The 26,835-nt window shown below is 45.9% G+C and overlaps 2 long non-coding RNA genes across 4 annotated transcripts; one reads left to right on the top strand and one right to left on the bottom strand.

Moving 5' to 3' along the window:
* Positions 1-7,996: 7,996 nt before the first annotated feature.
* Positions 7,997-17,045, bottom strand: LOC136372933 (uncharacterized). Of its 3 annotated transcripts, XR_010745551.1 has the most exons (7): positions 16,165-17,045; positions 12,957-13,225; positions 11,954-12,136; positions 11,722-11,862; positions 11,534-11,613; positions 11,413-11,456; positions 7,997-8,429 (listed from the first exon to the last, which is right to left on the bottom strand). It is a non-coding gene; the product is annotated as an uncharacterized lncRNA (long non-coding RNA). The 3 variants fall into 3 exon arrangements; XR_010745548.1 differs by having other exon boundaries at positions 11,954-13,225; XR_010745549.1 differs by lacking the exon at positions 16,165-17,045 and adding an exon at positions 13,431-14,183 and having other exon boundaries at positions 11,954-13,251.
* A 2,201-nt stretch (positions 17,046-19,246) lies between these two features.
* On the top strand, positions 19,247-26,364 carry LOC136372931 (uncharacterized). Its single transcript, XR_010745546.1, has 5 exons — positions 19,247-19,285; positions 20,936-21,006; positions 23,197-23,296; positions 24,191-25,226; positions 26,335-26,364. It is a non-coding gene; the product is annotated as an uncharacterized lncRNA (long non-coding RNA).
* The last annotated feature ends 471 nt before the right edge of the window (positions 26,365-26,835 follow it).

Genomic DNA, 26,835 nt, shown 5'->3' with positions numbered 1-26,835 from the left:
TGCGCAGTAGTCGAAACATAAGCATAAGAAGGCCCTAACAAATTGATTATATTACACTGCTCCAGACCACACCAAAGTAATAAGCACTGTGTACTCACCAATAATAGAAGCCACCACAGGATGGCTGGAGATCCACTCTGTGCCTCACCCTACAGCCTGTAACACCATTCTAAGCCTTAAAAAGCAAATTCTTTCAAGGCATAGTACCCCTAAGAGAATTAAGTCAGACAATAACACTTTTATTATTGTTTTATTATATATCTATTATATTTTATTTTATATATATTTATTTTTATTATATATTTATTTATTATGTATATTATATAGATTATATATATATTATAATGTATTATATATAATATATATTTTTTATATATATATATATATATAACACTATATTATTTTAAAAATAACCTTATCAACACCTAAGCTAACAAACATAGCAATTAAGTAAGTGGATCATATCCCCTACCATGCACCAGCAGCTGCCAAGAAAGTGGAGAAAATACAATTAGACTATTAAAAACCACCTTAAAAACATTGAACGATCTTTCAAAAATTAGGAGCAGTATCTAACAAAAGCCACCCGGCCAGTTAACACCCGAAGTTCAACCAACAGAGCAGGCCCTGCCCAGTCTGAGCTCTCACATACAGTAAATGGAGATAGAGTCCCCGGAGTACATGTAAGAAGTTTGTTAAAAAAAAAACAGTTTGAATCAATTCTACCTCAAGTACAGACAAACCCATCTGTGGGATTGTCTTTGCTCAAGGATCAAGTTGCACGGAGTGCAATGCAGAAAAATGAAACAACATGATATGTACTTCAAGAAAACCTAATTGTTAAGTAAGAACAATGTGTAAATAACACTGTTCATGAACTACCATTATCACTGCCTGTATATAGCGATATATATTGTTTCTACAGAGATACATGTACATGTAATGGATGTGTTTGTAGAGTTAGAATTCAATTAGTTTTGAGAAGTTTACTATAAGGGGGTAGATAAAGGGTAGAATGCAATAAAGTAACTTTATAATGCTGGTATCCCTAGTCATCTGTTCTGTTTGTGCAGTATGTTGTGTTCGGTACCTGTCGGACTGATTTTGAGAACGAAGCAAGAAAAAAATCTGAAAAATTGCATGGTTTGTTTTAAGAGGGAATCAATCCTATGCATTCCCTCTCCAGTATATTCAGCCCGAGCACTGACAGACTGTAGCACAGAGAACTGCCTGGCTCTTAGTTTCAGCTGGCTAGGGCAGAGAAGTCCCCTGCACTGGTTTTTGGCCTTTACCTTAGGGCTGAGCAAACCTGCTGCACACTCAAAAACCCAGAGAAGCACCAAGAGCTGGCGCCTGCAGCCTACGGGGCCTGGACCTCAGCATTTTATCAACACCGGAACAGCTGATAAGAGACCAAAGGAGCTCAGCTACAACCCACAGCAAGGACTTTCTAATTTTACCATCTCACTAAAAAATAGCAAGAAGTTTCATTATTTCATGCTATTCATTCTTGAGGCTTGTGAGTGCTTGGTTTGTTAAATAAAGAGCTTTGTCCACTTTTCTCCAAAGAAGTTCTTGCCCAAACCAATTTAAAACAGAGATGCCCTTTGGGTTTACTTTCCAAAAAAGCTCAGTTCAAAAGATTCCTCCCATATTTACCCTAAACCACGACAATAACAAACAAGTCAATGTACAAAAAAAACAAGAGCATATATACACTGAAATTAACAACACCAAAACCAGTTACTCCTAACTCAATAAAGCCACAGTGCCTCAAAACTATCAAAACAAAAATACCATCTATAAATACACAGAAAGCCAAAAGATCCGTTTGACTGTAAACAATATCTCCCAAATTATCCATAACTACAGAACGTACACTGTAGTCAAACAAGCTGACTATATAAACCCCGATAAGACAGTAAACAATAATGCAATTACAAACATTAGGAACCCCTAAGATATTAACTACATCACATTACCTCAAACCCACCAAAACGAACACTACACACTCACCATGATAAAAGCCACCACTAAATAAATAAAAACCTCCCCTAAACTTCACACTACAGCCAGTCACACCATTGTAAACTTTAGGAGACATACCCTTGGAAAATATAAGACCCCACCAAAAAAATTCAACAACAAATCTCAGTTCAAAACCAATCTGATCAACATGGAAACTAATAAACCTAACATGAAATAAATACACCATATGCCTCATCGTACACTATCTATTAGCAAAATAAAGCTACACAATAAATTATTTAAAACCACTCAACAGAAAAACGTTGAAAAAAATTTAAAACTGCATATAACAGAACACCCAAACTTTGACCAGCCTTACCCAATTGGAATCCTTAAATACAATAAACAAAACCCCAAGAACACGTATCAGAAGTCTATCCAAAAAAGCCACTTGAATTAATTCTACCTCAAATACAAACAAGCCCACCCATAAAAGTTATTTTCTTTGAGTGAGAGTTATTTTCACACAAAAACCAAATTACACATAAGACAAAAAAAACCAGAAAAAAACAAACAAACAAAAAAAAAAACACCCCACAAACAAACACCACTATATACCACCAAAGACCATAATATTGAATAAAACCCCACATGTAAGCACCACTATTTATTAGAAGTCACTATTTATTAGGTGAAGAAGGATTCCCTCCAGGTTAAACACAGACAATAATAGAAGAGGAGTTTCTTCCCTCCTTTTGTCCTCATTTCAACTCCTTTTGTCCTCACAACTCCTTTATCTTCTGGGAGCACCAGGGAAGAACTGGCAAGATGGAACTGAAAAGGCAAAGGAGAAAAGTCCCCCCTACAAACCCACACTAGCTCACCTGCTCCTGCTGCTCGACACAAAGGTTTGTCCCTCAGCACCTCCTGAAGCAATATTCCACATCCAAGTGCTCCCCATGACCCTGTGAGAGGCTCTTAATGGAGTTCCATAAGACACTTGTAGGAACCCAGAATGAGATCCTCTCCTCCCACAGCTCCATGCCAAAGGGAGTGAAGGCTCCTCTCTTCAGCAGCCCTGGCAGGAACTGCCCCCTCATTCTCCTTTACAGCTCTCACCTGGGGCTGCTCTGTGCCCTCACCGTCCTGCGACAACTCCCACCTGCAGCTGCCGCCACCCCGAGTGTGAGGGCGGGGGCAGAGGGGACTTGCTGCTCATTCCCTGGACAGTTCATTGTCTGCACCTGACCTGCAGGGGCTCCGGGCTTTCCTTGGTATGGATTAGGACCCGTTTTCTCCCGCAGGTGCCCAAGGCTCAAACTGGCATTCCACCTCCAAAATTCTGTATGTGTGAGATAATTCCTAATAATAATTCCTAAGGAAATTCCCCAGCAAGCATTACCCTTCTTTTACAACTTTTCCTTTGGAATAATTGCTAACTTGTCTTTCTGTGGAAGTGTTTCAAACATTCATTGAGAGTTCAGGAGCTGAGTTGGCTTTTTCATGACTCAGCTGACAATCCCAGGCTAAATCCAAATACCCAGAATTAAGGAATGTGTGGGGCAGGAATAGGGGAAGGAATCTATGGGGCAGAGATCTATGAGGCAGGAATGGGGTCAGGAATGTGTTGGGCAGAGATATGTGGGGCAGGAATGGGAGCAGGATGGGGGGCAGGAAAATCTGTAAGGCAGAGCTGGAGGGAGAAAAATGGGGTCAGAAAATCTCTGGGGCAGAGCAATCTATGGGGCAAGAATGTGTGGGGCAGAGATCTATAGGGTCAAGATGTGGGGCAGGGATCTATAGGGCAGGAAGAGGGTGAGGATGTCAGGCAGAACTGAGGGAGAGAAATGGGTCAAGAAAGCATAGGGCAGAAATGTGTAGAGCAGAGAAAAGGAGAAAAAAGGGGTGAGAAAATCTCTGGGGCAGGACTGGGGTCAGAAACGTGTGGGGAAGAAATGTGGGGCAAGGAATGGACTCAGGATGTGCGGCACGATTTGTGATCTGTGAGGAAGGGAATGTGCAGGAATGATATTCCCTGCCCCACATATTGTCGCCTCATAGATTTCTCTGCCCCGCAGATTTTCTGACTTCATATGTCCCATCCTCCAGCTCTGCCACACACAGGTCTTGGGTAGACCTGTTGTCCCTGGCTGGCCTTTGTACCTGCCTCTGGGCTCCTGGAAAGACCAGTCGTCCTAGGGCCTTTTTTGTACCTCCCTCTGCCTCTCAGGTTTCCTGTTGTCCCTGGCTGGCCTTCAGACCTGCCTCTGACCTCTTGGGTAGACCGATGGTCCCTAGCTGGCATTAATACACGCCTTTGGGCTCCTGGGTAGACCTGTTGTTGTTGGCTGTCAATACATTATTTTGGGCTCCTGGGTAGACCTGTTGTCCTATGGTGGCCTTTGTACGTTAGCTCTGGGTTCAAGGGTAGACCTGTGTACCAGGCTGGCCTCGGTACCTGGCTCTAGGGTCCTGCGTAGACCTGTTGTTCTAGGGCCATTTTTGTACCTGCCTCTGGCATCTCAGGCATTCCTGTTGTCCCTGGCTGGCTGCCAGACCTGCCTCTGGCCTCAAAGGTAGACCAGTAGTCCCTGGCTGGTCCTCAGACATCTGCCCTCTCAGGTAGATCTCTTGTCACCAGCTGAACTTAGTACCTGGAACTGGGCTCTTGGGCAGACAGAAACACCTCAGAATTCAACCACAAATCAACCCCACATTGAGCCCCAAAATAGCCCAAAATCAACACAAAATTACCCCCCCACATGGCCAAAACATGTTGAATATTGTCCCAAAATTATCCTAAAATTGTCTTAAAACAACCCCCAAAATACAGCCCCAAAGTTTCTACAATCAGCCCAAAATTGCCCCCAAATTCAGACACAAAATCAGTGAAAATTCACCCCAAAAATGACCACAAATAAAACGAAAATTCTCCAAAAAATTACCCCAGAATTGTCCCCAAATTGTCAAAAATTGAGCCCAAAAATCAGACAAAATCGGCCCAAAAACCACCCAAACATCTACTCCAAATGGTCCCCAAATAAGCTCAAAATTCAGCCCCAAATGACACAAATTTCTCCCAAAATACCGCAAAAAATTACCTCACAATCAGCTCAAAAATCAGCCAAGATTCAGCCCAAAATGCAGCCAAAAATGGCCCCAAATAACCCCCAAAATCATCCCAAACTTGGCTAAAAACTGGCCCAACATTCAGTCCAAACTTCAGCCCAAAGAGTCCCAAAATCAGCCCCAAAACAAGCCCCAAATCACCCCAAATGTGGCTCAAAATTGGACTAAAATTCAGCCCAAAATTCAGCTCAAACAATCCAAAAATTAACCCCAAATTCCACAGAAATTGCCCCCAAAATGAGCCCACATCACCTCCAAATGCTCCTAAAATTCATCCCCCAAATCTGCCCAAAATTCAGCAAAAATTAGCCCAAATTGTCCCAATTCCAGCCCAAAAATCTGACAAAACCACTTCTACAATCAGCCCAAAAACCACCTCAAACATCTGCTCCAAATGCTCCCCAAATCAGCCCAACATTCAGCCCCAAATGACCCAAATTTCTCCCAAAAGAGCCAGACAAATTACCCCCAAATCTGCTCCAAAATCAGCCCAAAATTCAGCCAAAAATGGCCCCAAATCACGCCCAAAATTGGCCTTAAATCAGCCCAATTTCAGCCCAAACAGTCCCAAAACCAGCCCCAAACCAGCCCCAAAATACCCCAGAAATCACTGAAAATTCAGCACAAACTCACCTCAAAATGCAGCCCAAAATGACCCCCAAAATAAGCCCACATCACCTCCAAATTCTCCTAAAATTCAGGCCCAAAGCAGCCCAAAACAGTCCAAAATTCAGCAAAAATTACCCCCAAATTCAGCCCAAAGTTTCCAAAGTTCAGCCCAAAATCAGCCGCAAATTCAGCCCAAAAACAACACAAAATTACCCCCCAAATGCCCAAAACCTGCTGAATATTGTTCCCAAAACTCTCCCAAATTATCCTAAAATTACCCCCAAAATTCAGCCCCAAAATCTATAAAATCAGCCCTAAAAATGATCCCAAATTCAGACCCAAAATCAGTGAAAATTCACCCCAAAATTGACCTCAAATTAAACCCCAAAATTACCTCAAAATTCAGCCCAAAATCAGCCAAAATCAGCCCAAAACCCACCCAAACATCTGCTCCAAATGCTCCCCAAATCAGCCCAACATTCAGCCCCAAATGACCCAAATTTCTCCCAAAAGAGCCAGAAAAATTACCCCAAAATCATGCTCCAAAATCAGCCCAAAATTCAGCCAAAAATGGCCCCAAATCACGCCCAAAACCGGCTTTAAATCAGCCCCATTTCAGCCCAAACAGTCCCAAAACCAGCCCCAAAGCAGCCCCAAAATACCCCATAAATCACTGAAAATTCAGCACAAACTCACCTCAAAATGCAGCCCAAAATGACCCCCAAAATAAGCCCACATCACCTCCAAATTCTCCTAAAATTCGGCCCCCAAAGCAGCCCAGAACCGCCCAAAATTACGCAAAATTACCCCAAAATTCAGCCCAAATTTTTCCAAAATTCAGCCCAAATCAACCTCAAATTCAGCCCAAAAATATCCACAAATTGCCCCCAAATCAGTCAGCATTCAGCCCAAATTGCCTCTCACTTGTCCCCAAGTCGGCTAAAAATTCAGCCCCAAATCAGCCCGAGAATCCGCCTCCAAAGAAACCCCAAATCCACGGTCGGGCGGCAGCAGTGCCCTCGAGCTCACAGCCCGGGGCTGCCGTGCGGCTCGCTGACGGGCCCGTGGAGCAGCTGCAGTACCGCTCTCTACCCACACGGTGGCAGCACCGCCTTGAGCGCAGCCCGGGGCTGCCGCGGGCTGGAGCTGCAGTACCGCTCTCTGCCCACACGGTGGCAGCACCGCCGCACAGCCCGGCCCGGGGCAGCGGCGCACAGCGGGAGGCAAAGAAGCGCGTGGCCAAAAATGCCCTTCCGAACATCCTCTCGAATAAACGGCCCAAAAGACTCCTAACCACAACTGCAAGAACCCAGCCATCAGCCAAACTGAAACCAAAAAAGCCTTTCGTTTAAGCTATGTTCCAATATATTTTGTATTAATTTTTATATTCTATTTATCATTACCATTCGTCTTTTTTATTCATATCTATGTCTACTGCATATAATACATTATAAATATATTTAACATGTAGCCGTATATATTATACTTATTTTTATTATTGATATTTTTTGTTATTTATTTTTCTATTTTTGTTAATAATATTTTTCTATTTTTAACTTTTTTTTTTAATTCATGTTTAACATATTAACAAATAAACAATATTTAAACTAGATGAAATCATCAACATAACACATCAGAACCACACTTAATTAGGATTAAATGCACCGGGGTCTCTAAGGGGTCAAGATTTAATTTTTATTTGAAAATTACTGGCCTATTTTCTCTTCCAGTGTTTTGTTCTTGGGGGAGTGGTTGTGAGGGGTTTTTTTGCTTTGTTTTGGATTTGTTAATAGAAGCTATAAATAACGAGTCCAATTTCATTTAAAAGTGCCAATTTATTAATAGAATTTTGTGAATCAGTATTTTGTGGAAAAAGCCAAAATCAATGGGACAGCATACAGCCCTCGCGATTAAACGCTGGGTGCACCTCAGGTGTGACTGCAAAGCCGCACCCCTCCCCGCTCACAGATTCTGCCCCAGACAGTCTCTGCTTGAGAAAAAAGGTTGCCTCTTTCTCTTGTCTACTCTGCAGCTGTTTTCAAATTTATATTTCTTTTCTTTTCCTCTGCTGCTCTGCTGAATGGGGCTCCGGGCAGAGCTGATACTTCTGATTAGTTTTTCAGGAACTTGGCATACCCACGGCCACGGGGCAGAGTGTGGATAAAGGCTCAGTCAGGCGATGAGCATTGAGTCATTAGTAATCTCATCGCAGGAGAAGGCCCATCTCCTTCAGGGAACTCCTCCCTTTATTTTGTAGATGGGGGGTTAACGTCATCCTGGAAACAATCACGGAGCTGCAGAATACTTTTATTTCAAAGAGACATAGGCATTAGATATCGTACATGTTTTATACAGAATGTTTTACTGAAAGAACAAATTAATTCCACCATGGCTATAATAATAAACAAGGAGGTTCAGGGAGTTACAAAAGAAAGCGTCGACTTTGTTTTGTGGCTGCCTCTGAAATACACCCCGACATCAGGCTGCTGCTGCCAATTCTGTGCACGGGTGGGATGAGACCTGTTCGCGGGCTGAAAGGAATAAAACGGCCCCGGGGGGTTCAGGGCTTTCTCCGTTCAGCTGTTTGACCCGAGCAGAAAACACGGAGCTTTTGCTGAACTGCGCCCTCCATTCTATCCACACGCCCAGGGCACGGGGAGGTCGTTTCTCAACTTCTTTCTTGCCAGCAGCCAAACTTCCACAGCCCCGGGGAAAGAAAGAGTCTGGGGAAAAAAGGAACAAAGAAAACATGAAAAAATAAAATAAAAATACATAAAATAAGAAACAAAATTAAATATAAAAAGGAAATAAAATTTAAAAGTAAAAAACTAAAACTAAAAATAAAAATAAAGAAAATTGAATAAAAAAGTAAAATTACTAAAAGTAATTAAAATTAGATAAAAAAAAGGAAATTAAAAATCAAAATAAAAAAATAGGAAGAAAAACGTTTTAAAAACACAATACTAATGAAAGTAACACAAAAAAATCACAAAAAATAAACATAAAATAGACAAAATGAAACAATAAATAAAATACATAATTAAATAAATGCAGCTCTGACCTCATGCCACTGCCTAACACAGCTCCAGGAGTTTCCTGGATTAGGCTGCAATACGGAAAACAAACCCAGTGCCTGCCACAAACTAAGGTTTTCTAGACAATGCCCAGTTTTGCTTGCAAACAAATTCTATCTTAGCAGGAAGCTCACTTTGGATGAACATCCACACGTGTGCCAAGGCAGGAAAGAACCACCTTACTGTGTCCCAGGAACAGCAGCCAGGCCAGGACTGCAGTTTTAATGGGATTCATGGAATTACAAATGCAGCAAATTGAACTTCACAAAGAGATGAATCATGGCCATGAAACACTTGGCAAGTTTTGCTGGGAATTCACAGAATTCTGTGGATATGGTGCAGAACAATGCCTGATTTACAAACATTAACGTGGTAAATTTCCTTGGAAACGTGAGCTAAGACACACCGAAATCCCAATTAGGATGGAAAACTAGCATTTGCAATAAACATTTCCCTTCCTAAAGCCAGAGAGAGGAGAAACATCAAAGAAAAGGAAGAAATACCAAAACCCCATGCCTAACACTGAAAACTTTTGGAACAGTCATCAAGTTAGTGGAAGTTCATGGAATGATGATTTAAAATCTGCTTCCTCTGCTCTGATTTTAAAGGGAAGTGGGAATTCAACAGGTCTACTTGCTCCTATCCAAGAGTCACCTGTAGTTTGTGGGAGTAGATGCAAAAAAACTCGAGACTCACTTGTATTTCACATCTGAAACTCTGTAGGGCAGGAATGTGTGGGGCAGAGAAACGAGGTCAGGATGTGGGGCAGGATACGTGTAGGGCAGGATTATATATGGGGCAGAGATCAGGGAGAAAATCAGGGGTCAGAAAAATCCATGGGGCAAAGATCTGTGGGGCAGGAATGGGAGAAGGAACATGTGAGGCAGAGCTGGGGGAGAGAAACAGAGCCAGGAAATCTACAGGGCAGGAAAATCCATGGGTCAGGAATCTGTGGGTCAAAAAATGGGGCCAGAGAAAGCTGTGGGGCCAGAATGTGTGGGGCAGGGAACATCATTCCCACACATTCCCTGCCTCACAGATCACAATCACGCCCCACATCCTGACCCCATTCCAGTCCCATACATTTTCTAACCCCTTTTTTCTCCCCAGCTCTGCCCCACACATTCCTGACTCTGTTTTTCTCCCCCACCAGCACCACCCCACACAGCTCCTGGGGAGACCTGTCGTCTATGAAGTTATGTCTTAAAAATGAAGTTTTTAGTTTAGTAAGGATCAAGTTTTGCTGCTAAAAATTAAGTAGGTGGCATGCTGGTGTCAGTGCTTTAACCTTCTGACATTAGAGAGTATTTGCAGTAAAAATTCATTATTGAAGCAGCTAACTTCAAAATAAGACTTAACCACAGAGTTAGCCAAAAGAGAGTCTCAAAATCAAGATATAAATCTCACAGCTATTAAAAAAACTGCTGTCTTTGGAGCCTGTAACTTACAAGCCCCTCATGTTTTCATGAAGAAAATGCAACAATCTGACTTATTGCATAACTATTCATTTTTAACAAGTAGATGATTAAAACATAGTAGAAAGCTTAAAAAATTTTAAAAAAATTTAAAACTCCAGGACAAAACTACTCATTTCCCCAAGTACCCTCAGTGGGGAGCTGTGTCAGGCCCAGGTGTTTGGTCCCTGGGCTGTTCTGCCAGGGATTTCAACCTTCGGCATCTGAAAGAAAGTTCAGACAAAAGCCAAAGTGCAGCAAGGTAACTTGACAGCTCCAGACACCTCGTGGCAACATGGGAATACCCTCCACAGGCCAGCTACACCCTACGTCACAAATTCCAAGTCCCCAGGACTCATCCTATTACCCCTACCCCCAGACTGGGCAGCAAGGCAGAGCAGCTCCGGGCCAAACACACACAGACACCCGCGACACAGGACAGGACAAACGAGGGGACACAACAGGGACATAAAACTCTCAGCAACAAGAACGACCGCAAGGACCGAGAGAACTCGGGATGAGACGACCGAGGTAAGACTGAGGGTGAGCTGACCAGGCCCAGAGAACCCTGCGGGAAGGTAATGCCAATGGGATGGCTTATCCCAAGAACCAAAAAGACGGATGCCCGCGAGTCCTACGGTCAGAATCCTCTACCTATCTTTGCATTCCTACAAGACCTGATCCTCCAGAATGGACCGTGGCAGTGCACAGCTGTGGACACAGCTCAGAACAAGACCCGAAAAGGCACCAGACCGGATGCTTGTGAAGAGAGATGGATTCTGGTGCGTGTCTGAGCACCCGAGTCAAAGGCACCTGGCCGAGGAACGCAGAGATCAGAGATGCTAAGAGCGATGCCAGGGTTTTGATAAGCCCCTCGAAGGGGTAAGGGAAAACACATGAAAGACAAAACACATAAAACACACAGAGTGCAAAACAGACAAGTGACACGACACACACCAGGACTGCTCTGCCCTGCTCACCTCAGCATTGGAATTAAAAATGAGATTTTCCCTCTCTGTAGCCTGAGGGGTCACATCTTGGACATCCCCACCTCCAAACCTGACTCAAAACTCCCTCCTGGTGACCCCTGCCCCGGCACCCCGCTTTCATCCCCTCCGTGAGCCGGAGCCCTCCACTTATCTCTCGGACGTCTGGGGTGCCAAAGAAGGCCGCCTCACCCTCAGGGAAATTCCTGGTGTCACCGGGCTGCTGTCTCAGTCAGCTACAACAAAGATGACCCAAGATGAACGCGTGATCTTAGCAGCACATTGGCCAAAAAGCAGCAATTCTGCTACTCACCATCTCCTAAGTGTTCCCGGGTCCTCGGGCCCCGTGCTTCAGCTGCGCCCAGAGGCCAACGCCGACGTCACGGGCTGTGCCTGGGTTAAGACCGGACAAGGTGACGTGGCATTGCTGAAACTCCAGGGGACCCTCGCTCCTCCTCCCCGAATCCTAACCCCAACTGCTCGGCTGATAGCCAAGCCTACCTGGATGGTGCCCACAAAGGGAAAAGATCAAGGCTTCCTCACAGAGTCCTGAAATGCTTCCTGGAGGGCTCACGAGCCAGGCGAACTGGGTCTGTAGTCCGGTCGGTGAGAGGGGAGCTCGGCGTCACGCCAGTGGACCACCTGAAACACACAATAACCGAGGCTTAGATTTTCACCAGCAAGTGAGGCTTGAGCAACCAGCAACTGCTTCTGCCCACCCATCACTGCTCACCGTGCCCACTGCATCTGGAGTGCTGATATCCGGCTTCACCTCCTAAAAATAAAGACAAAGAACAGCACTGTAACACGGCCACGATTTACACTTCCCCTGCAAACACCAACAGTGACTGACCTTCTTGGGGAAGCCCCCTCACCCGGCATGGGGCGTTCTGCCACAGATTTTATCCAGCTGCATCTGAAAGAAAGTTCAGACAAAAGCCAAAGTGCTGCAGGGTAACTTGACAGCTCCAGACATCTTGTGGCAACCTAGGAATACGGTTGACAGGCCAACTACACCCTACGTCACAAATTTCAATCTCTGGGCCTTGCCCTATTACCCCTACACCCAGACTAAGCAGCAAGGCAGAGCAGCTCCGGGCCAAACACACACAGACACCCGTGACACAGGACAGGACAAACGAGGGGACACAACAGGGACAGAAATCTCTTGGCAAGAAGAACGACCAAGAGAACTCGGGATGAGATGACCGAGGTAAGACTGAGGGTGAGCTGACCAGGCTCAGAGAACCCTGCAGCAAGATGCCAATGGGATGGCTTATCCCAAGAACCGCAAAGACGGATGCCCAAGAAAACTACGGACAGAATCCTCTACCTATCTTTGCATTTCTGGAAGACCTAATCATGCATAATGGATCGTGGCAGTGCACAGCTGTGGACACAGCTCAGAACAAGACCTGAAAAGGCATCAGACTGGATGCTTGTGAAGAGAGATGGATTCTGGTGCGTGTCTGAGCAGCCGAGCCAAAGGATCAACGCCCGGCTGTTATCGGCGCCGGGCCAATGAACAGGGAGATGTTAAGAACGACGCCCAGCATCTCCAACAGGCCCCCAGAAGGGCTAAGGCAAGAGACACACCACATGACACACCCAAAAGATACAGAGTGCATAACAGACAAGTGACACGACACACACCAGGACTGCTCTGCCCTGCGCACCTCAGCACTGTGAGACCTACCCTTGCACAGCCTCAGGGGTCACATCTTGGACACACCCACCTCCAAACCTGACTCAAAAACCCCTCCCGGTGACTTTCTGACCCAGCACTCCACTTTAATTCCCTCTGTGGCTCCGAGCCCTCCACTTATCTCTCGGATGTCAGGGGATGAGATTCCTCGTCGGGTGCCAGAGAAGGCTGCCTCGCCCTCAGGGAACTTCCTGCTGTCTCTCAGTCAGGTACCATAAAGAAATCCAAACATCGATGCATGATCTCAGCACATCTGTTGGCTGGTCAGTGAGGGGGTCTCTGTGTAATACAATGGAACACCTGAAACGCAGAAACAATAATGGATGCTTAGAGCTGCCCCAGAAACATCCCTACCCTAACCAGACAAACAAATGAATTTCAGAAAAGAAAACTCAAACAAATGTCCACAAAAAGAATCCAACTCTTATTACCCACAGTTCAACTACCAAATATAATAAAAATAACTCCCATGTCCAATCCCCTCAAGGAGCTCCAAAATATAGACCCAGAACCTCAAGTTAGAGCCCTGCCTCTGGCCAAAGAAGCAGAGAACCCATATCTTTTGAATTACATAAATTCATTAACCTAACACATCAAACCCACAAAATTTTCAATCCTTACTCAACACTAGTATGCCATATACCCTAATCCCATCACTACATACAAAATCAAAACCTATTGTCAATTATTAACATAACAAAAATTCACAACTTTTAACTGCAATAAAACCTAAAAATACCTCATTAAAAATAAAACAATCCCTTTACAACTAACCCCAAACATTCCAAGCAAACTTCCTCCAAAACAAATATTTCAAGTGCCAAAAATCTGCAAGCATTTAAAGTAACTACTTGAAAAAAGCCCTCTACCCACCATGCCACCAATAACACAAATAAATTACTCCCTTCATACAGTGCACACTACCAAAACCTAAATCTCCCTAAAATCTTTAAAATAATTACAAATTAACCCAATAAAACCTTTAATCTCATTAACAAAAAACCCAAAACCAAACACAAACTAAAAAACTCCACTATACAAACCAACTACCAGCCAACAAACCACACTACGCTCTTTTCACTAGCAATTCTTACCACATCATAAAATTGGAACAACAGTAAAAACAACCATATGGAATCCCACACATGAAACCACAAAAAAGTAAAAAGATAAACCAAAACCAATTTGCTAAACTCAAAACTGTACAATTGACCCTTACCATGACCAAAAAAAACCCAACCCAAAACTTTATCACTACACTAACTCAAAAGTAATAAGCAACACCCTATAAAATGAGCTAAAACACCCCAAACTAATTAACAACATTAAAAAACTCAAACTACTAAAAAATAAACATCACTACCCCAAAAAGCTACCTAAAAAAAATCCACCATATCAATACCTATGTTTTCAAAAATTAAACTAATAACCCCACCAAAATGACTGTCCTAGGGTGACTTGATGATGCTGTATCCCCAGTTGTGTGTTTGTGCTGTATGTCATGTTCGGCACCTTGAAGGTTAATTCTGAGGGGAAAGCAAGGAAAAAAAAGAAAAAGTGCACGGTTTGTTTTAAGAAGAGAGGGGTCACTCCTGTGCACTCCCTCTCCAGTATGCTCAGCCCAAGCACTGACAGACTGCAGCACAGAGAGCTGCCTGGCTCTTAGTTCCAGCTGGCTAGGGCAGAGAAGTCCCCTGGACTGGTTTTTTTCCTTTTCCTTAGGGCTGAGCAAACGTGCTGCACACTCAAAAACCCAGAGAAGCACCAAGAGCTGGCACCTGCAGCCCACCGGGCCTGGGCCTCAGCATTTTATCAACACCGGAACAGCTGATAAGAGACCAAAGGAGCTCAGCTACAACCCACAGCAAGGACTTCCTGAATTCACCATCACACTTCAAAATAACAAAAGGCTTAATTATTTTGTGTTACTCATTCTTTATGCTTGTGAGCACTTGCTTTGTCAAATAAACAGTTATTTCCACTTTACTCCAAGGAAGCTCCTTCCCAAAGCAATTTAAAAGAAAGATACCCTTTGGGTTTGCTTTCCAAAAAAACCCATTGAAAAGTTTCTGCCCAAGTTTACCCTAAACTACAACAACCAACAAATCATACTACACAACCATAAATAAATGAAATGACAAAAATAACAAGAGCAGAAATATACTTAAATGAACAACACTAAAACCAGTTATTCCTAACTTGATAAACCCACAGTGCCTCAAAACCATCAAAACAAAAACACCACCTATAAATACACAGAAAGCCAAAAGATCCATTTGACTGTAAACAATATCTCCCAAATTATCCATAACTACCGAACATACTGTAGTCAAACACGCTGAATAAATAAACCCCTATAAGTTGGTAAACAATAATGCCATTATAAACATAGGAAACCCTAAGAAATTAACTACAACACATTACCTCAAAGCCACCAAAACAAACGCTACACACTCACCATGATAAGCCACCACTAAATAAATAAAAACATCCCCTATACCTCACACTACAGCCAGTTACACCACTGGAAACTTTAGAAAAAATCCCCTTGGAAAATGTAAGACCACACCAAAAAACAATTCAACAGCAAAGCCCAGTTCAAAAACACTCTGAGCAACATGGAAACTAAGACACCTAACATGAAATAAATACACTATATCCCTCATCATACACCGTCTATTAGCAAAACAAAGCTACACAATAAATTATTAAAAATCACTAAACACAGAAAGCCTTAAAAATTTCAAAGCTACATCTAACATAACACCCAAACTCCAACCAGCTAGACTGAGCCGACCCAACCTGGATCTCTACACACAGTCAACAAAACAATAACACACGTCAGACGTCCATCAAAGGCAGCTCCTTAAATTAGTTCCACCTCAAATAGAAATCCACCCAAAAAGTTAACTGCACTCAAAGACCAAACTGTGCATAACAAATAATACCAAAAAAACAAACAAAACACTATAAACCACCAAAGAATGCAACATTGAATTAAAACCACAGGTAAGCACCACTAAGAATTAAAATACCAGGTGAAGACAGATTCCCCCCAGTTTAAACACAGACAACAATGGAAGAGAAGTTTTTTCACTAAATTTGAGCTCCTTTCATCCTCTTAACTTTTTTTTTTTTTTTTTTTTTTTCTTCCGGGAGCACCAAGAAGGAATCGGCAAGACGAAGGTGCAAAGGGAAAAAAGCCCCCCTCCCCCCCGGCAAAAGCCACAGCGGCTTACCTGCTGCTGCGGGGCACAGAGGATAATTCCGCAGCACCTCGGGAAGGAACGCTCCACATCCACGTGCTCCTGCAGGCCCCGGGAGAGGCTGCCACCGGCATTCCATAAACCACAGACAGGAGGGCAGCAGGCACTCCTCTCCTCCCGCAGCTCAGTGCTGGAAGGAGCGGAGACTCCCCGCTTCAAGCGGCCCCGCCAGGAACCTCCCGCTCATTCCCATTTACAGCTCTCACCTGGGGCCGTGTGTCCCCTCACCGTCCTGCGACAACTCGCACCTGCAGCTGCCGCCACCCCGAGTGTGAGGGCGGGGGCAGAGGGGACTTGCTGCTCATTCCCTGGACAGTTCCTTGTCTGCCCCTGAGCCGCTGGGGCTCCGGGCTTTAGGACCCCTCTTCTCCCGCAGGTGCCCAAGGATCAAACTGGGATTCCACCTCCACAACTTCACATGCCTGAGATCCATCATTCCCAAGGAAATTCCCCAGCAACCGTTACCCTCCATTTACAATTTTTCCTTTGGAACCATTACTACCTTGTCTTTCTGTGGAAAGTGTTTCAAACATTCATTGAGAGTTCAGGAGCTGGCTGTTTATGACTCAGCTGACAAGCCCAGGCTAAATCCAAACACCCAGAATTACAGGGAAATATAGAGACAGTTTATAAATACTGCCCTCCCCTGCCACCGTAGTTCTTCCTTGGACATCCCCCGAGCAGATTTACTCCATGCTTTCTTCCGAACAGCACCTCTCCTGCACAGATCTCACTTCTGAGACAGAAACTAAACAGAAATCTACGTGAACGGGGGCCTGGGGGGGGCCGGGCCAGAGCCCGGGCCGGTGCCTGTACCGGGGCAGCAGGGCCGAAAGCGGCCGGGCCTGAGCCCGGGCGGGGCTGGGGGAGCGGGGCCGGGCCCTCAGCGCGGGCCGGGGGCTGTTCCCGGGGCCCACTGTCCAATCGGCGCTGCCGATGCCTCAGCGACCCCGCCAATCAAGAGCCGGGGGGGGCAGGGGAGGGCACCCAAAAGGATGCCGGAAGTAGCCGCTGCTTTACGGGCTCGGTGGGCAGCTCTCCGGCGGGGACGCGGGGCCGTGCACTCGGGACCCGCCCCGCGCGCCCCTGAGGCCACGCCCCCGATCCTGCCCGGCCCCGCCCCCGACCGCCTCTGGGCCCCGCCTCACGGAGCCCCGGCTCCGCCCCGAGCCCGCCCCAGCGCCCCGAGCGGGCCGGGATGGGGCCGGGACCATCGCCGGCGGCCCCGCCCCGCGCCGCCCCTCACGGCTGAGCCGAGGCTGCTCCCGGCCCCGCGCGGAGCCAGACGGGGGTCGGGGGTGGGACCGGCCGGGGCGAGGGGATCCCCCGTGCTGGCCCCAGGATTCCCCAAACCCCGCCGCTCTCCGCGGGGCCGGGGAATTGTTTTTTCAGCACAGGCAGTAAATTCTTTATGAGAAAACTCAAAATTGAAGGACACGGGGTCTAAAGGGGAGAAAAGAGATTCTGCTATAAATTCAAAACGCATTGGGAAAAATAAATCTATGACACGGCTCATTTCCTTTCCCAGACTGTGTGATCGTCTGTGACTGCAACTGCTTAGATGGGATTTTCAACCTGTTGTGGCTATAATGACCTGCCAGATTCTAAGCACGACAGAAAATAATTGCAGAACTCTCTGGATCAGGCAGTGGAGCCTCCCTGTAGCATCCCAAAGGTCCAGCAGTGCCCAGCATCTCCGACTGGAATTTGAGGGGTCCCAGCACAGCCCCTCTGTAGCGTTCCTCCTCTTGAGCTGACACTTCCCAGCATCCCTAAAGAGGGTTTGGGGGTCCCAGCACAGGCTCCCTGACACATTCCCCTGCTTCTACAAGTCCTGTTTAACAAGGACTCCAGGGGCTCCCGGGCCGCCGCCCGGCTCCAGCAGCGACAGCGAGTGCTCCAGCTCTGGCCACAGCGCCAGCGTGTCCCGCCCGGGCAGCGGCCCCCCACATGACCTTCGAATGGCCCACCGAGGCAGCGGCGGAGACGCCCAACACCGGCCCGGGGCCGGCCCGGAACTCCTCTCGGGGGCCGCCCGTCCTGCCGAGGGCCGCCCCTGGGGCCGAGCCTGCACCGCCGGTGGGGTGTTTGCGGCTCGTTAGGTCGTGGAACCGAAGTGGAAGGTCTGATTTTTTCAGAACTTGTGTTTTGTATGAAGTGTTTTATGAAGTCACACCTAGTTCAGAGAACCTCCTGAGCTGAAAGGGGCCCACATGGATCATCCAGTCCCGCTCCTGGCCCTGCACAGGCACTCCAACAATCCCACCCCGTGCACCCCTGGCAGCGCTGTCCAAAGGCTCCTGGAGCTCGGGCAGCCTCGGGGCCGTGCCCATTCCCTGGGGAGCCTGGGCAGTGCCCAGCGTCCACTGGGGGAATAGCCTCTTCCTGATATCCCACATAAACCCCTCCAGACACAGCTCCAGCCGTTCCCTGGGTCCTGTGCCAGGGAGCAGAGAGCGGAGCTGCCTCTCCAGAGGAGCAGCAACACCCGGTGAGCTCTGTCCTGAGACTCCTCCAGGCTGAATAGGCCAAGTGCCCTCAGCCACTCCGGGTGTGGCCCCTCCACATCCCAGCCCTTTCCATCCAGATACATTCAGGAATGTTTTCCAGCCCAGCTGTGCTCAGGAGCTCCCAGGAACAGTGTGCTGCTCTAAGAGAAGGGTTTGTGACTTGTCCACCCTGTTTGCACTTGTCCACCCTGTCCCTAGGTTACGGGACACCCATCTCAGTTTAAAACATGCTGAGAAATAACATGAGTGTCCAGCAAGAAGCGAGGATTGAATTTTCAGGACTGCTCTTACATCTCTGCCGTACATTAATACTCATTGCCACTAGATGTTTTCAGTGCCACGGCAATCCTTGCCCTGCGGGACCCCGGAGTGATTGGCACAGGCATCAGTTGTGCAATTCTCATTCTGAGGGCACTGAAGTACAATGAAGCAAAGTAGTGGGTCAGAGTTCTGAGCTGGCTTAAAAGGCACCACTGACATGGCTAACAGAACAAACTCCTCTGAGTATTTCTGGTCTTATGAATATTACTGGGATTACATAGATCCAATTCCAGTAGATGGAAGCAAGCTGGAGGTTAATAAATGTAAGTATTGTGGAATAGTAGGTGCTAATCTAGCACAGGGAAAATGTTGCATAGCTTGTCTCTCTCATCTGGTTTTGTTTCCTTGCAATAGAGTCCACAACAGTGCATGGTTTGTGTAAATGGGTGTCTGCCTTCAGGCTGGCAAATTACTAACACACATTCTGGGCTTTATCTTACAGTATTTGAAGCTATAAGACTGCTGACACTAATTCTTGTTTACAAGGACAGATATATATATATATTTTATTTTTTTTTTAGTAATTTGCTAAGGGAGAATTTGATGACTTGAGAATCTGTAGTGTGGGGTGCTAGTTGCCTGTGTGCTACTATCACCAAAGTTCACTGAAAGAGCAGAGGTTTTCATAAAAATACTGTGTTTTCATCTTGGGACAAGGCTGACATTGCAAGTGGTAAACATTCAGACTTTTAGTAAAGGAAATGTATGTTTCTACTAGCAGGAACAATAAGCTACAATCATGTTGTTTTATCTTTCCTCCTTTGATTTAGTGCTGCTGAACTGATAAAGTAATAATAGCCATTATTGTGAAAATGCTTTCCACACTGCTGGGCTTTGCAGTTTATTTTCAAAGGATATGAAGTAGCATTCACCCAACTCACCTTGCAGTAGCTAGTTCCATTTCACACCTGGCTTTGCACAGTGAAACAGCAATGTCTTTTTATGGCTACTTAGAGCAAAAATTTTTGGTTTTTCTAATGTAACTGCACTGGTTAGGTTTTGCTAAGATAAAATGACAAGCTACATTACCGTGGATCAACCAAGGCTGGTGGATGGACTGACAAAGACCAAGGGGGAGCAGGTAGGGTGTGTTGGAGTCACTTCTACTGCAGGCAGTGCTTCCCCTTGATTTCTGTCAAGCCTCTGCCTGTGGTTATATCTTCAGTTAATTAACAAATGTTTGGCCTTTACTCATTGCTGTTTAGTTTACTGAAGATGGCTGCAGCTGTTCAGACGTGGTTTCAGAGACTAGAATTATTTTTCCCAAGGTTATTACAGTGAAATTATTCCATATTCCAGGAAAATGTGATGGCCTTTCACAATATCTTCCCTTCGCTTGGCTGGACAGCAGTAGGAAAAAAGAGCAGAAATCGACTCTGTACCACCTCTAGAAAAGCTTTTCTGTGCATTCAGATCAGCTGAGGGTTTACTGCCTCCAAACTTAGAGCACCACACCTTAAAGAAAGTGGTGAGAATATCCACATCCTTCTGTACAGAAAATCTAGCTCTCTAATGCTGTAGAGCAACATCTGGTGCTGCTGGGACCAGACAAGTTATGAGCAGCTCCTATGATTCTCCTAATTTTAAAGTTAGGGCAGATTATTACCCCCAAATTCCACCAGGGAAACCTCAAACTGCTTAGCTAAGCTAGATCTAAGTCTCTGCCATGTGGCTTGCATAGCAAAACCCAAAAATCAGGAAAAAAACTCTCCCCTGTTTTCTCCTTAATAACATTTTTCTGCCATTTGCATCACTTGGTGCACAACAGAGGAGGCATTGGTGTTATAGCACTTCTCTCTCTGGCAATTGACAGGGTATTTCTTCAGCTGCCTGTTTTCTTGAATTTTGTGGAAGTTGTGTTTCTGAGACAAGATGGTCACCCTCTGTTAAATTTAACTTAAATTTGTTAACAGTTTTGCAGAGGAAATTACTCCATATGTGCTTATGAATGATCTCATCAGCCTTATTTCCATTAAAAAACAAGGTAAACTGACTGATATTTTTGTCCCACTTGTTCTGTCCCCTTAAAGAAGTAGAGAAGTCGGCCACCTTTCAGGCGTTTTTATATTCTGAGGAGATGAAAATAGGTATTTTTCCATGTCAGCAGCCTAGGAGGAACAGAGACTGCAGCCTGTCGGCACTATTATTCTTCTTCTCCAAACACCAGTGGGAGAACAGTGGTTACAAGTTCTAATGAAAACACCAAGGGAAACAATTCCACAGCCGGTTACATTCTTTCCTTGTTTGGAGTAAAAGCAGCAGTCAAGCAATGAATATACTTTGCAGGATTTCCCGTCTTTGCATAATATTTACATTCTTCTACCCCGAGAAGCTGCTGCTGGGATTATTGGCTTCATGTGCTCAGGGCCATTGCTGGGGCAGCCCAAGGGAACTGGACAGTCGCCAGAACCCTGGGATGGGATTGCAGTTCCCTAATTCAGTTTTGCCTCCTAGGATTTTTTTATTATTATTATTATTTTAATGTGAAATACAGGCCTGAATCTCTGCACTTCTTTTCCTCTGTGGCTGGTCCCTGAAACTTTGTGAGACTGGATTTGTTGCATGAAAATGAATCTAGACACAGATAAAAAGCCATGGTCTTGCTTTCTATTTGTAATGTTGTGCATCTCTCTCCACTTTATATGAAAAATCTTAATTGGCCCATAAACTAATAGGCAATTTAAAACATGCACACACACATGCACAAAAGGTGATGGTAAAACTTAGCAACAGGAAAGTGTTTTATAGATTGGTAAAATATGAAAATATGTTATTCCAGTTAAAAAAATATATTAATTGCAGCATTTAAACCCAGGAAATTTTGTTTCAAGCTCCACCTGAGCCCTGGAGACAATTTATTTAGCTTCAGTGAATTCCATGAAATGTATTAAAAGATGTTTTTAGTAAATGTTTTTAAAAGATGAAGCAAAAATAGCTCTGATAGGGAATTCTGTAAATCCAAAGTCTTAATTTCTGTCCCAATAGCATGGAACACTTCAAAACTTTGGGCTTTTTAAAATGTCCCTGGGCAAAAGAAGAGTAAAATCAGCTACCCCTCCCGACTGATATTTCTCAGTAGCCCAGCTGAAACTCAGGTTTCTGATAAAGGTACAGCTGGACCAGCTCAAGTTTTGGGTTTAAAAGGAGTTGGGCTAATTCCCTGAATCTCTTTGTGGATTTGATGCCAACATATACTGAAGTTTTTTACAAAGAAACACTCAATCAAACATACTGGACCTGTTTCAAAGAACACAATGTTTTCTGTACTTTCAGAGGGAAGATTTATCTTGGTCAATATTTGTCTCTGGAGTCAGTGACCCTTCTTTTTCCACCTCATCTAAAGTGAGTCACCGGCAATGAATCCAGGGCAGAGCACCCAAACTTCCCAAGGCCACCACCACCACAGTGATCCCAGGAAGGAGCACTTTTGAAACAGCAGCCAAATGTGCTGTGGGGGTGAGAGTGGATTCGTCCCCTCCTTCAGTGAGACCAAGGCTCGCTCAGGCAGTAATTGGCACAGCACTGTAGCCTCCATGAAAGAGCAGCTCCCTTTGCTCCCCCAGGCACTTCACACTCTCACTAAACCAACTGTGACCTCGCATTGGCACTGGCAATCCTCTTCTTCCTTAAAGAAAGCATTTGCTCTTGGCAAATCAGGCAACATCTTGCACTATTTTATGGTGGTTGTGGGGGCACTGCAGCTAAACGGGGCAAGGGGCACATTCTCTTCCACTGAACTGATGTGCTGGGAGGGTCATGGGCACTTTGCAACAAACTTCCCTTGCTATTTCTCATGGTATAAAATACTTTCAGGCTGTAATTCCCTTCCTGAGTGCCTCTCCTTAAAGATCCTGCAGGATTACGCAGTGACCCCTCAGGCTTCCTGCACTGTGGTTGTGTATAAGGAACCATATTCAAATATGCACAGTTCTAGTCACCAGAACATTCTCCAGAGGCTTTTCCCAATCCCTCTCTCATCCCTGTTACCTGTTACCAGACACTGTTAGGAGGCTCCCAAGTCCTTTGACAAATTGGCACTTAGATTCCTCTCTCTAAAAGGAGAAACTCAATGAATCAAATGGCACACCTTTACTAGAGATGATAAATCATCTTGCTGTGTTTTATTTTTGCCATGCCAGAAGTATGTGACAGAATTACTGTGCTGTCTCCACAGACTCCATTGTCATTGCCTTTTGGGTCGGCCTTGCTGCCTTCGTGATGTTTCTTTTCCTTATTTTACTGTGTATGTCCTGCTCTGGATCAACGTCAGCAAAGTAAGTATAACCAGAGAGAAAGTAAGTAGTCACTGGTGTGAAAAAATAACCTGCAGGAAACATTCACTGCCTCAAGTGATCCAGCAATGACACACAGCATTTATTTCTGCACAGAGGTGATACTTCTGTCAGTATTTGGTTGGAGTGTCTCTTGACACACTGCTCCTCCTAAAGCATTTGGCCACTGCTCCTCCTGATCTGATCAGGACACAGAAATTTTCACTCAGGCAGAGATTCAGGATTAGGTCACAAACAAGCAGAGGGAAACAGCAGTCAAAAGGAGCACTAAGATTCTTTTATTGGCACCCTAGGGCCCCTGGCATGCTCAAAAAAGGTAACAAAAACAATAAAAAAAGGCAGTTTACCCAAAGAAACCACAAAGCAGGAGGCGGACTAACAACACAACACACATGGAAATAGACATGAGACTGCAGGGTAACAGAGGCATGTCGCCAAAAATTTACTGTTCCTAAAAAACTGGCAGGAGAAGTCTGTGTACATGACAATCTCAGAGTGTTTGGAAGACAAAGTATTCACTTTTAAAGTTTTTTCACTTTTCCATCATGTTACTGAGCAAAATACTTGGCTTAAAAATACACATATTTATCCCTCATGTAATTCTGGCCACCAACGAAGCCATTGCAAACAAGGGAAGTCTAGAAATGTTTTCTGGAGTGCCCAGAAACCATTAATGAAAAACAGCATTCGATGAGATTTGTTTTGGCTTTGAAACCTTCCTATCTTATAAATTTTCTAGGTTTGAAACATATTATAAGAAAACAATTTTAGGACTGAAGAAACTATTAGACCCAGTCACACACAAAACTTGTCCCTTTTGCTTGAGTTCTGTTTGTTTTTTAAGTCCCACTTCAATTCCGCTTCTCCCTATTCCAGCACCGAAACCCAGTGAAGTGCCTGAAAGAAGCCACCAGTGTAAATTTGCAACCCCTTGTCAACCTCTCTGCTGTGTCACTGTGTGCCCTTGGCAGGACAATCATGAAATAACTGTATGGAAACCTCATGTCTCTTTTCTTATGATAACCCTGATAAACTCACCCAACAAATGTACACTCACGTCACTGGTCAAGGCTGGAGAACGTTTCCCTTCATCACTTCTGTGCTCATCCATCTCTGTCAAGCCGAGGGACATGCAGGACCCCATCCTCGGGGGACCCCAGTGCCCTCCCAGCTCGTCCTGGTGAGAGGAGGCAGCTTCTCTGGACAACCTGTGCCAGGGCCTTTCCACCCTCAGCCAAGAATTCCTCCCCAGTATCCCATCCATCCCTGCACTCTGGCAGTGGGAAACCATTCCCCCTGTCCTGTCCTTCCATCCCTTGTCCCCAGTCCCTCTCCAGCTCTCCTGGAGCCACTTTAGGCCCTGGAAGGGGCCCTGAGCTCTTCCTGGAGCCTTCTTTTCTCCAGGTGAACACACACAGCTCTCCCAGCCTATCTCCAGAGCTGAGGGGCTCCAGCCCTGGGAGCATCTCCATGGCCTCCTTTGTGCTTGTTCCAACAGCTCCACACATTTCTTGTGCTGGACCCCAGGGCTGGGTCAGCTCTTGCAGGTGGGATCTCACCTGAGGGGGGGAGAGGGACAGAATCCCCCCCCCCCCCACCTCTTTTGATGCAGTGTTGATGAAATTTTGGCTATGCATGACAACCCATCTCTTCCCCCACTTTGTAACACCAAGGATTAACTCTCTTGGCAAGGGCACACCACCCTCCACAGCAGAGTCCCTTGTTCTTACCTGCACATCTGCACAGAAACAAGTCACTCTCCAAGTGTCTTCCAAAAGGCCTATGCAACGTCTCTGTTCACTGATGCCACAGTGTAATCCTTATACACGCAGAGGTCCTGACCTGGATCCATGACCTGATTGCACCCGACACTTCTGTGCAGTATTGGATGATTTGGTGCCAATGTTGATGGGTGAGTTTGGGAGAGGGGGGAAGGCTGATGCCTGTCCAAGCCCTGCAGTGAGGTATCCATGTCCCAGTGCCTTTTGTCAGCACTGCACTGTCTCACAGAAATAAGACAAAAGATCTGGAGCATGGGCCAAATGATTTCAAACCCATTTGCCTGCCAAGGCAGCTGATGATCACACTGCTGGGATGCAGAGCATTAGCATTTGCTTCAGTGAGGTGTATTAACATCCAAAATGATGCAGAAAAATAAAGGTTTGTGGCTGGAGATGGTTCCTGGACAAGGCTGGAATTTCACACAGTGGAAAGAGGACAAAGCGAGCTCCTTGCAGGTGTCCCATGCATTTCACAGGCATTTCTGATAGCCACACACAACACGAACCTTCTAGCTATTCTACCAGATGGCATAAAGTTGGAGAGAAGCCCAAGCTGGATGCCCAAAGAGTTGGCTCCATGGATGAGGAGTGAGACTCGCAGATCTTCCAACCCTTTGGGCGTGCAGCTTGGGATGCCTCTCCTAGAGAGGCTCAATCCAGGGCCCCCGGGCCCCTGCTGGCTCCAGACAGGTCTCTTGCAGGAAGGAACTCCATTCAGGATTTGGATGTAGTGCATGACCACCCTTACAGTGAACCACAGATGTGCAGGCTGCCTTCACCCTTCAAATCACACCTCCCTCAAAGAATGACATCAGACATTGTCACTGTCCTTGTCTTGGTGCAAACCCACAGAATCTGGAATTAGCTTCCCCCATCCTTTGAAAGACCTTTTCATTTGTATCTTAGCTTTAGTTGTGTGATTTTGCTTGGGCTGAGGTCAGTCGCAGCACTGCCTAAGAGTGACCTGGCTTGACCAAGTCGGTCTCTTTGGGTACTGGGACACCGGGACTATTCCAGCCTCCTCCAGCCTCTGCTGTTCCAGGTGTGCTTAACGATTAACCGAGCTGGCCCGAGTTCTCGTCAAAGGCCCCAGGTCTCTGGGATGCCAGTTCTACAGCTGATAGTAAAATGTGGATAGCTAGATGGTGGTACGTAGCTACTTGATAGACTGGAAAGAAAACATCCTGTTTTGGTAAGGTTTTTTTTTTTTTTCTTTTGTCTTGCTTCTGTTAAACAAAGAGGAAAAATGTCCTGTACATCTGCAGCATAGCCTTGGTTCAGTCGAGGACGGAACGTTCGGCTGACCTCGGCCTGGTTCGGCGCAGCCCGTTCGGTTCGGCTGAGCGCAGCTACCTTGGGCTGAATTCAAAGTCGGCTAAATACGGCTCGGAAAACTCGGCTATTTTCGTTTGTTCGTCTAAACTCGTCTGTTGTCGGCACCTTTCGTACATTTTCGGCTGTTCGGCTACACTCGGCGATTTTCGTCAGAGCTCGGCGATTTTCGGCTGGTGGGTTGCACTCGGCTGTTCCCGGCACACCTTGGCTATGACCGGACAGCCGTTTAGATTCGGCTCTTCGGGGAAGCTCGGCTCGGCTCGGCTGCCCTCGGTGCCCCTGGCTCCGCCCCCCCGCAGCTCGGTTCGGCTCCCTGAGGGCGGCGCGGGCCGGGCCGAGGCGCCGTAGCGCGGCAGCCTCACGTTTACCACGGAGAGCTCGGTGTTTTCCTGTTGCCGACTCGCG

This window comes from Sylvia atricapilla, chromosome 1 (assembly GCF_009819655.1).
Source record: "Sylvia atricapilla isolate bSylAtr1 chromosome 1, bSylAtr1.pri, whole genome shotgun sequence".
NCBI lineage: Eukaryota > Metazoa > Chordata > Aves > Passeriformes > Sylviidae > Sylvia > Sylvia atricapilla.
The sequence above is the reverse complement of the archived record's forward strand: the minus strand, read 5'-3'. Positions and strand labels throughout refer to the sequence as shown.